This window comes from Camellia sinensis, chromosome 4 (assembly GCF_055761805.1).
Source record: "Camellia sinensis isolate YWXY chromosome 4, ASM5576180v1, whole genome shotgun sequence".
NCBI lineage: Eukaryota > Viridiplantae > Streptophyta > Magnoliopsida > Ericales > Theaceae > Camellia > Camellia sinensis.
Genome location: NC_138964.1, coordinates 202,537,694 through 202,548,422, shown reverse-complemented (window position 1 = coordinate 202,548,422; position 10,729 = coordinate 202,537,694). Strand labels below are relative to the sequence as shown.

The 10,729-nt window shown below is 29.0% G+C and overlaps 1 long non-coding RNA gene across 1 annotated transcript; it reads left to right on the top strand.

The window, feature by feature from the left end:
- The first annotated feature begins 3,125 nt into the window (after positions 1 to 3,125).
- On the top strand, positions 3,126 to 5,140 carry LOC145789836 (uncharacterized). The gene is made up of 2 exons (XR_014328252.1): positions 3,126 to 3,763; positions 4,668 to 5,140. It is a non-coding gene; the product is annotated as an uncharacterized LOC145789836 (long non-coding RNA).
- The last annotated feature ends 5,589 nt before the right edge of the window (positions 5,141 to 10,729 follow it).

Sequence of the window (10,729 nt, the reverse complement as noted above, 5' to 3'; positions counted from 1 at the left end):
ATCTCAACAGATATTCTTCTAAGTTCAACAGATAATCTTCAATTAAATCATGCTAACACATAATTAATTACTGGTAATCATAGTATACGGTTCTGGGTCGTTACAATTTATGTGTACATTTCTAAACCATGAGGGTTTTGTGTTTTTGAGTTAAATTAAAAGGGGGTAAAGTGTAATTAGTCTAATTTTTTATTTAACATAATTAACTAAAAAAATTAAATTTATAATTATTATTCTATACAATAATAAAATTACTTAAATTATGAGTTAATTACCTAAAAGTTCTATTTACAAATGTTATGGTGGCTCAGGGTCTATCTAAGATTTTTTGAATCAATAAGTCCTACTTAATAAAACTGAGAATATTATCATTTTTTCTTAATTTTTAAAACTAAGAATATCATCAATTTTACATAGTAATGTTTCAAGTAATTATTTCACTAACCAATGAAAAAACAGAGCATGAGATCAAATGTTTTTGCCTTTTTACTTATTGGTTTGATTCAACTATCTAATAAAACCAATAACATTATCAGTTTTTTTCAGTTTCAAAACTGAGAACATTATTAGTTTTTTCATTTTAATTTTTTTGTTGCACATCAATGTTCCATCATCATGTTCCTTTATAGATACAAAATTTTTAGTTTTACACAAAAAAATAATTCAGTTTTTTTAATTTTTTTAAAAAAAATTAGTTTTTTTTTTTTATTTTTTTTTTACAATTTGAAAGTTGATATTTTAAAGTTTTGAAAATCAAAATAAATGTCAAATCATTATATTCCTTTGTAGATAATCATAAATGATGAATAATCATTATTTGAAAGGTAATTCAGACTATTAGAAATTTAATAAGACTTGAAAATCTAAAAAATGTTAATTAAAACTTAATGGAGTATAAGTTTATAAAGTAGGACTTGTGTGTAAATGTCTCAAAAAACAAAATGTTAGAGATCCAAAAAATTATAACAAAAGTTTTACAAAATGTCTTACATGAGTATGGGACCCACATGAGACCCACATTGTCTGGGTCCCGCACCCATGTGAGACATTTGGTAAAACTTTTGATAGAATTTTTAAAATCTCTAACATTACTCCTCAAAAATTAGTAATTAAAATATACTTTTAATGTTATTAAAAATTGTTAAATAACTTAATAATTTATTAATAAAAATGACGATTTGTTATGAAATTAAAACTTTCAAAGAGTGAAGTATAATTTCTAAAACCACATAAACGATTCATAATTTAGTCAAAATTGACAAGGTATATTTATAATTTATCTCTTTTTTAAATACCGTAGGAGTCACTGCACCCCCACCAAACCTTTATCGGGTTGAGAAAAAACCTGCCCCGAGAGGAATGGAACAGCTACTTCTGGCCGAAATTCCCATTCACGCTCTATTTGCTACAAATTATTTTTTTTAAGTTAAAAATTAATATTAATCCATTTTTAAAAAATATAATAAATTTTATAATTTTGGATATAATTTTATTAAATTTTCTTAAAATTTAATTCACATAACGCATAATTTCTTTTTCATTAGTAATTTATTATTCATACTGATACCAAAAATTTGTTATTTTTTTATATTAAAATATATATTTTATCTTCTATATTTATATTTTCATACCATCTACATTAGTTTCAATCTCTTTAGACTTATTAAAAAGAAAATTGATATTATTTTATCAAAACTACAAGTGTTATCGTATTTTTTCTAATATTCAAGAGAGATAAATGTAATTTACTCTAATGGTTATGCACAATTTAAAAATCACTCTTCCTCAACTTTAGAATAATCAATTTTAAAATTTATGTAATTTGTTTTACAACATAAATTACAAAATGATAAATTACCCTAACCATTTTTAAGATATTGAAAAATTAGATTGAGAATCACAAATTTAAAATAATTACACTAGGCATTCTTAAAGTTTTAATTCATATATTTTTTAAGCCCATTTTCATTACTAGCACGTTAGTGTTATGAATGAAAAAACAATATGATCATCACTTTATACTAAAAATGTGTATTACACCGTTATTTATTTCTATATCTACAAACCATCTACATTTGTTTAAGTCGCTCTAATCTTACTAAAAAGTAAATGTGTATAATTACGTCAAATTTGTAAAAAAAAAAAAAATATTGTTAGTAAACCCTAATAGTGGTCAATGTAATTTACTTATACAAAATTTATAACAAATAATTTGATAAGAAAACCTTTAAAATAAAATCTTATGTAAAACAAGAATAAATCTAAAAATACTAAACGAATAAAGGAATTGAACATACAATTATATGAATGGTTAAGACTTTTTAAATATAGATATAAGTTATAAATTTTATTCATTCATATATTTTTATAGTTGAATATTTAATTCATTATTAAAAATTCAATTTAAAAAAAATGATATATAAACTTATTTTTTAAACTCAAAATATATAAGTAATATGATTGATTGATAATTAGAAAAAATATGAAAGGAAATATTACTTTTAACATTCTAATTGATTGCCACGTTATTGAATTTAAAAATTAAATATAGTTTTTTTGTGTTAAAAAAAAAAATTCAATAGGAAATGAGGCCCTATGGCCTAGTTTGGGAAGACTAAATAAGTGTACTTTTTGACTTTTTATGAAATATGGGTTGGGTTTGAGTTGGGTTTGAAGTGATGTGACTTAAATAAGATGATGTGACTTAAATAGAATAGTGACTTTTTGACTTTTTGTCTTTTTTTTTTTTATCATTCCAAACTTGGCCATTGAGTTGGTTGTCTAACCAGTAAAACGGACCAAAAGGAACGTTGAAAGGCCACTTTCACCGGCCACTTGTCAACAACGTCTAACCCCTCGAGTAGACTATATTCATCAACTCGCTTACTACTACCAACACCTGGCATAACTACCACAAAAATGCCAAAACTAAGACACGTTTCTTCCATATAAAGCGAGTATATTATCTTATTAACATAAGCGAGTAAATAGTTAAACTCTCCCCCGGCTTAAAGCCCAAACACAAAGCGTGTCAAAACAACTCGCACGGACAAAAATCCTCCTTCCTCTTCCGGCTGGGCCCCAGCCCCCTTCTTTATATATTTATTCACCCATCCCCTCCCCCTGTCTCTCCATTCCCCACTCCCTGTCTCTCCTCTCTCTCTCTCTAGATCTATATATATGTATGTATATTGCTATATATATATGCAAGGCATAGAGATGGAGCAGAGATGGTAGTGGTGGGGGTTGGAAAATGGCACTTGGGTCAAAAGCAATGTACAAGCACAAGCACTTGCTCTTTTTTGTGGACCAGTACTCATCAACTTCCTTTCATAATGACCAAACTGCCCTTGACTGCAAAGGTACCATTTGGGAACATTCTTTGAAGATGAAAGGTCACTGTCTTTCTATCTCAAGGTGAAGAAACAACAATGTAGAGCTCTTATTATCATCTCATCTCTCACCACAGCACACAAAACCAAAACAAAAAAAAAAAAAAAGAAAAAAAATGGGGCAGACAGAACGGAGCCAGGCATACACTAAATTCAGAGATTTTCAAAACATCTCTGTTTTTTTTTTTTTATTAAAAGATTTCGCTTTCTTTCTTTCTTTTTTTAAAAGAGAAAGAAGGCGGACGACGAAGGAGTCTCATCGTCCGTATCCCCATTGACTGGGTCTTGGGTTGCTGTCTTCGTCGGTCGATACTCCTCGAAAACTGCATGCACTGAATATCAAGAATCTCTATTTCATTATTATACTTTCGGTAATATTTACACTCTACTGTTTTTTTTTTTTTTTTAAATTTACGAAAACAAGTTAATAATGTTTAAAGTTATATAAGCTTTTTTTTCCAGGTGATTTTATTGCAATTGAGATTATGGTGGTCGATGATATGTCGCCCCCACTGTTTTTTTATTTATTTATAGAAATATAGATGTTCTGTTTATGATTTGCTCTCTATTTTCAGTTCTTTTAATGATTTGTTTATATTGTTCTTGATTTGTCATTCTAGTATTGATTGAATTAGATAGGATCAGTGATTGCCAAGAACTTGCGATTTCGATCAAATTTTATGATTTGATAACATAAATTATGTGTAGAATCATTAGATGTTAAGAACCGAACTATCAGTCTTTAACATCAAGATTATACTTTGAGACTTCTCTTCTATATTGTAGTCCCGATGTTCTTGAATTTTCCCAAAAAATAAGAATTGAACCCTATCAAAAATTTCAATTTAAGACTAATATATTGAAACTTTTTAAGTTACTGCTGGTACTCTATATCCAAAATCCTCCTGCAAAACATGTGTTATGAATGAATGAACTGTTCATTGCATGTACATGATGTGTTGGTATAGAATTAGTAAATTGTTGATTTCATATAATGCTCAGGTTACTGGCGTCATATTGTGAATTTTATTTTATTCTATTCATTATTTTTAAACATTTGATTATATTTTTCTTGATTTGAGCTGGATGACTTATCAGTTTTGAAGATTTAGAGTCTAGGTGTAAGCTTGATTTGAATAGAATGACACTGTGAATTTAGGTTTAAACACAATTTGAATAGCATGAACAATAATAAAACATATATAAATAATTGTAATAGTTTGGTTTTGATGGTCTATGTTTGATGCTTGTTTCAATGTTTTCAATTGTTGCCAGATGCTATCTTGGTTGAATTCAAACCGCCAAATGTAATACTTTAACAGTTCGTTCGGAAGCCATCTTTTTGACTCTCGAGTATCCTTAAATATCCCTCATTGTAAACAAGGTTTCTCTTAGTCTTTGGTTGAAAAATTTAGGAAGAGATTTGAAAATAAAAAGGAAAAAAAGTGTGTGAAATTAGGTGAAATGTAAATATATTTTATTCTTATTTCACCTATCTTTTCTCTTTCTTTTGTCAAATTCCTTCCCAAATCTCCCAACCAAACACAGCGTTATATTCTCTACCATTTCTGTGATTGTAGTTCCATTATCCCAATATTTCTTTTTTTCCAAATACTATTACATTTCATACACACAAGACTTCCCATGTGTTGCTAGTAAAAAGCACAATCAATGACCTAAGTGGTTGTATTCTTGGATAGACAACCTGCAAAATAATCAACTGATAGAAGAAATTGTTCCATAAGAAATGAGTTTTCCTTATGTACTCATTTGTTCTTGAATCGCCATGGAATCCGAAGGTTTAAATCATTGTGAGGCACATGTTTTAGCACAATGCCTAACTAGTCACGCTACACATACATAATCTTCAAAAAATTTACCCAAAAACATTCTTCAATATGTTCATGGTTTCAAAGATTTACTGACCAAATAATGGATAAAAAGTTTGAGGGTATTGCTTTTGTCTAAGTACCATAAATTTGACATAATTTGCATATGGTCATTTGCACCTATTTTCATGAATGATGTTAGCCACCACCACCGTAGCTTCTCTTCCATGAATGATGTTAGGCCCGTTTGTTTGGGATTATAGAAAAATGATTGGGATTGATAGTGACGTGGGATTCATTATCTTTGTATTTATTTTGAGAGATAAAGAGAGAATTCGTAATCCCATCATAATTATGAATTCCCTTGGGGAGGGGATTCGGATGGGCCTCCAACACTTGGTATTAGAAAAATAGTCTGTCGGACTATTTTTATTTTACTTTATTTTATATCTTTTACATGTTGGGCATTTTTTTTTTTTGAACAATAATGTTTATTTTTTGTGTTTTTTGTTAAGTAAAAATCATGTTTTTATTTTTTTTATTTTTTACATGTTGGGCATTTTTTTTTTTTAACATTAATGTTTAATGTTTTTGTATTTTTTTGTATTTGAATCCCTACACTAACAACTATCATCAAAATAAACACAATTTACTTAATCTCTTCACTATCAATTCTCTCATTAACAATCTCCTCACTATTAATCTCTCACTATGAATCTCCTCCATTTTACATTTGAAAATAAACGGAACCTTATATAGATAACGCTATCTCCTTTTTTGAGAATTGCTATGGGCCTCAACCAAACCAACTATCAAACCCACAATCACTTGTCTTCTTATATCCGGCCCAAATGTATCCATCTATTTAAAGAAGTTTCCTCCAAGCCCATGAACACTCCCTGGGTTGTATTAACATTTCCAAGAGATTTCCTTTTGGGAAGTGAGATCGATTCACCTTTTATTTGAATGACAACAATTTTAAAGAGTATGATAATGATTCCTGATTATATACTTATAAGTAATTTTAGTATCTGAAATAGTTTGGAATGAAAAGTGATTCCTGGATATGTATTTCAGAAAAAAAATTACGGTCTCAATAAACGTAAAATAATTCTTTTCCCCCATTTATTCATGAAAATTTCATATTTTTTAAGAGAATGTTAATATATATATATATAATTGGGCTTTACAGATTTTAATTTTATTATTTTTCATTTGAAGAATGCTAACGAAACTAAGAAAAAATATTTAATGAAATGGTGATACCATTCTCTGTTATGTCATTAGCGAATAAAAAAGTTATTAAGGGACTAAGTGAACAATTATTGTCTGACACTAACTCAAACTTGTTATGGATTCTACTGCAAATCAATATTACTAATTAGATGGTGATACCTTTATATCCAATATTTATTCGAAGCTACACGATTGAATAGTATCCACACAAGAATTTTATTACAAATAATGAGATTTCTATTCTCCCCAAATATTCCTGTCATTCAAACATGAATAATCTTTAGTCCATAAAGAACACCCTTGGTTTGAGAAAGCTACAAATTCCATTTTCCTAAAGTTGTTTCAGGCTACAACCCACTTATTAAGTTGAAAAGTTTTTAATTGGGTTGGGAGTGCTTAGCTAGGCAGTTTTCCTAGAAAAACAAAACAAAGAAAAATGATCCGGACTCCTTTTTTCCCCACTCCCTTGACCCTCCTCTCTTTCTCATTGGTTAGTTTTTTTTTTTTTTTTCCTCCCGTCACCAGCTGCCACATGTGTGCGGGGTGGTGGGGGTGGTGATTGGAGGGAGTCTCAATCAAAACCCTCAAAACAAAAGGAAAATTTTAGAAACTGTCTTATGAAACAAAATACAGTGGGGGAGAAAATTTTCTTTATTCCCCTCCCCCCCGAAGGAATCTACACATTTTCAACAAAGAACTTGTATTCGGAAAGAAGTTTCGAATTTGAGCTTCTAGAACCATTTTGCAGAATTTAGAACCTTTAATCCGAGCTTGTGTAGAACCCAAAGATTCAGATTTGATTCTTCGAAGTTTTTGGGTGAGTAGTTTTACAATTATGGAATTAGATTCTCTCGAAGTTGGATTTGAGAGAACATTTCGATTTGTCGGCTTATTTTGGCACCGATCTCTTGAATTCACTTTTAAGATTTATGAAATAAAATATTTATGTAAAAAAATTAAAATGATTAAACATAAATAGTCATATATTTAAATCTATTCTACCTTTTCCCCCCTTGTTTATATAGTGTCATTAATCACTATATCAAAGTTATTGAAATGTGGTCAATATATATTATAGTCAGAAGAAACATCAATTTATTGGTTTTGAAAAATAATTATATATTAACAAAAAATTTATAAATATTAAAACATAATTTTTTTTTATGAATGTATTAATATTTTCTGAAAACACCACTTATGTGTAATTTTCCTTTATATTGGATGGTGTGTGTGTGCGGATGGATAGAGGGAGAGAGTTTCAGCCAATAACGCCTAAAGCAAAGCCTTTTTTTTTTTTTGTACCTAACCTGAATCTAGGGGATACAAAGCGACTTTATTTTTTAATGGGCGATTCTATTTACTCTTAAAAAATATTAAGTATTCTTAATTTTTAAATGCATCTTATTTAATTATTTAAAATTTTATATTACTCTCAGTTCACGCGTTATACGCGTTATAGCCTTTCTCAAATTACCTTTGAGTAAACCCAAATAATAAACAGTAAACAAATTAAAAAATTGAATTATTTCAAAAACCTTCCAAACTGATGCAGGAGGCACGGGCAAAAAAAAGAAGAAAAAAAAGGACAAATAGAAGCTCTACATAAAAAGGGAGAGAAAGCCTAATAGTGGAATAAAATTGCCAATGAATAACAATTGAGTGACTGATAGACGGTAGATAATAAGGCATATAAGGCCACGTTTCAGAATAGATTATTTTAATAATTTTTTAATTTTTTAATTAAATTATAAAGAAAAAAAATTAATAGGGGAAAAAAATTTTGTGTTTGGTAGAGCTTTATAATTATGATTTGAGAATAGAATTGTATTTTGAGTTTGTGAGTTTTGAAATTATAATTTGAGTGTTGAAAATTTGTTTGGTTATGAGTTTTAAAAAAAGTTTGAATTGAGTGACGTGACATATAATATTGAAAAATGTGTGTTTTGAAAAGTAAGTGTGGAATTAATTTTTTAAAACTATAACCAAACAACACTCTCAAACTAAAGGGTAGAATTAAATTTCAAAAGCTCTACCAAACAGAATATGTTTGGGATGACTTTTTAGTTTTTTACGAAAAAATGTGTAAAAAGTAGAGGGAAAAGGAAATTTTTGACTTTTTAAGATAAGTTGTTGATTTTTTAATTTTTTAAGTAACTTTTTGACTTTTAAACTAAAACAGTCACTCACCAAACAAGGCCTAAGTCCTAAAATATCATCCCAAAAAAAAAATGCTTTCTTATATAATAATAATTTACAAAGAACTGGCTAGAATGGGAGTCAAGGGTTTGAGGCTCACTCCCCTAGCTACAATCTCTAATGTACCAAAAAAAATATTATAAAGAACCCAGGTGTTAAAAAAAATACACTAATAAAACCTATGAACAATACACGCAATCAAAAAAATGCATATGCTATTGCCAGATAAAGAAGTTTTTATGAAGTACTCTACAAAAGTATTGCCCACCTGGAATGAATTGGGATCCTCCCCTTGAGTCCCCTCCTTAATTCCCTCCTTGCAGGGGCCTTCGGGTCCACTTTGAGGCCCAATTTTGATAATCCGAACCGTTAATATTTTTAGATTTATTCAGTATATCATACCTGTAAAAAATCAAATTGATCGAATATCATAAAGTATGTGTTCGGAAAATTGTTTATTAAAAAATAGTTTGTAGTCCCAATTTTCTGAACGCATACTTTCTGATATCCGATCAACTTGATTTTTTACAGGTATAATATACTGAATAAATCTAAAAATATGAACGGTTCGGATTATCAAAACTGGGCCTCAAAGTAGACCCGAAGGCCCCTGCAAGGAGGGAATTAAGGAGGGACTCAAGGAGGGGATCTGGACTCACCTGGAATTGGATAAGAATTGATTTTGTAGTAAAGAAACAAAAGAGAGCTATAAAAATTAATAATTGTATTTTGAAATTTCTATTATGAATGTTTACCACTTTTTTTGATAGGTTGCTTTAAAAAATTATTTTGATTATCACTCTCATCTATTGTTTAATTTTGTTCAAACTTTCTTGTAAGATTTAGGGTTTCAAAATAGTAAAAACAATGATATTGATGATAATTGTGAGTTTTGATCGAGTGGATTGGAGTTTTGAAATGAGGAAGAAGAAGAAGAGAAAATAACTTTGATCTCTTGGAAAAGAAGATTCAGATATTTGAATAGGATTAATTGATTAGGGTATATAATGAGAAAAAAAAATTATTTTAGGATTTAATATGTGTTGTCCTTATTAGTAAATTCACATTAGAATATAATATGAATTAAAATTTATGAATATGATTGGGGAGAAATTCTATTTCCACACACCTAATTAACTCAAGACATACATTTAATGAAATTTTAATTTAATAACAAATATATCCTAAATTAAAATGATCATTATAGACATCCAACAACACTCGTAATATTATATGAAAAAAAAAATTGTATATATCTTTTAAGAATAAAAAAATCTCAATATACACTTTTTAAATTAAAAAAATAAATAAATTCTAATTTTTCCATTGTGGGTTATCAACTGCAGAATTATTATTCTGGGTTATGTAAACCCACCGCTGAAAGTCCAGGTCTCATCGAACTCCTCAAATACTGCCCTCTAATAAGCAAGAACTAAAGCTACATTATTTGTCCATTCAACATTTCTTTGCACATCATCCTGGGGCATCAATGCCAATTGTTTCGCGAAAGAAAGTGTCTTAGATGGCTGGAAAGCATCTCTAGCCCTTTCGATCTGCAGCAGTTAAAAATTCCAGAGTGTTAGTCTGCTTTGATTTCTCTATATGGTGAAAATCAAAAGGACTGAGAGTCTACTTAGTTCAAACCATCCATGGTGCCATCACCATAAAATGCAACCAATATTTGACCCTCTTCAAGGGTTTCACGTGGGTGGCTTTGTAAATGTAGAAGTTAGATAAATCAAAAGTGTGTGAAAAGGAGGGTTAAGTCATGTGTGTACAATAATTATAAGTAAAGGATATAATTATAACTTTTTAGTGTACAGATTGAGAAAATTAATTAATAAATAAATTAATAAGTGTGTGTATTGAAAAAAGATGTGTACTGAGCTAATCAATTGTGTGAAAATAAAATTTCTCTGAATTTGGCGTACTGAGATAATTTTTGAATTCAAATAGATTGCCCCTTTTTCAATCTAGCTTAGCCCAGGTGTAAATTAAGAAACAAGAGCCCAAATGAAAGAAACAATATAATTTTAAAAAATGGAAAGAGAAAATCAGTAACAAATTCATGAGTAA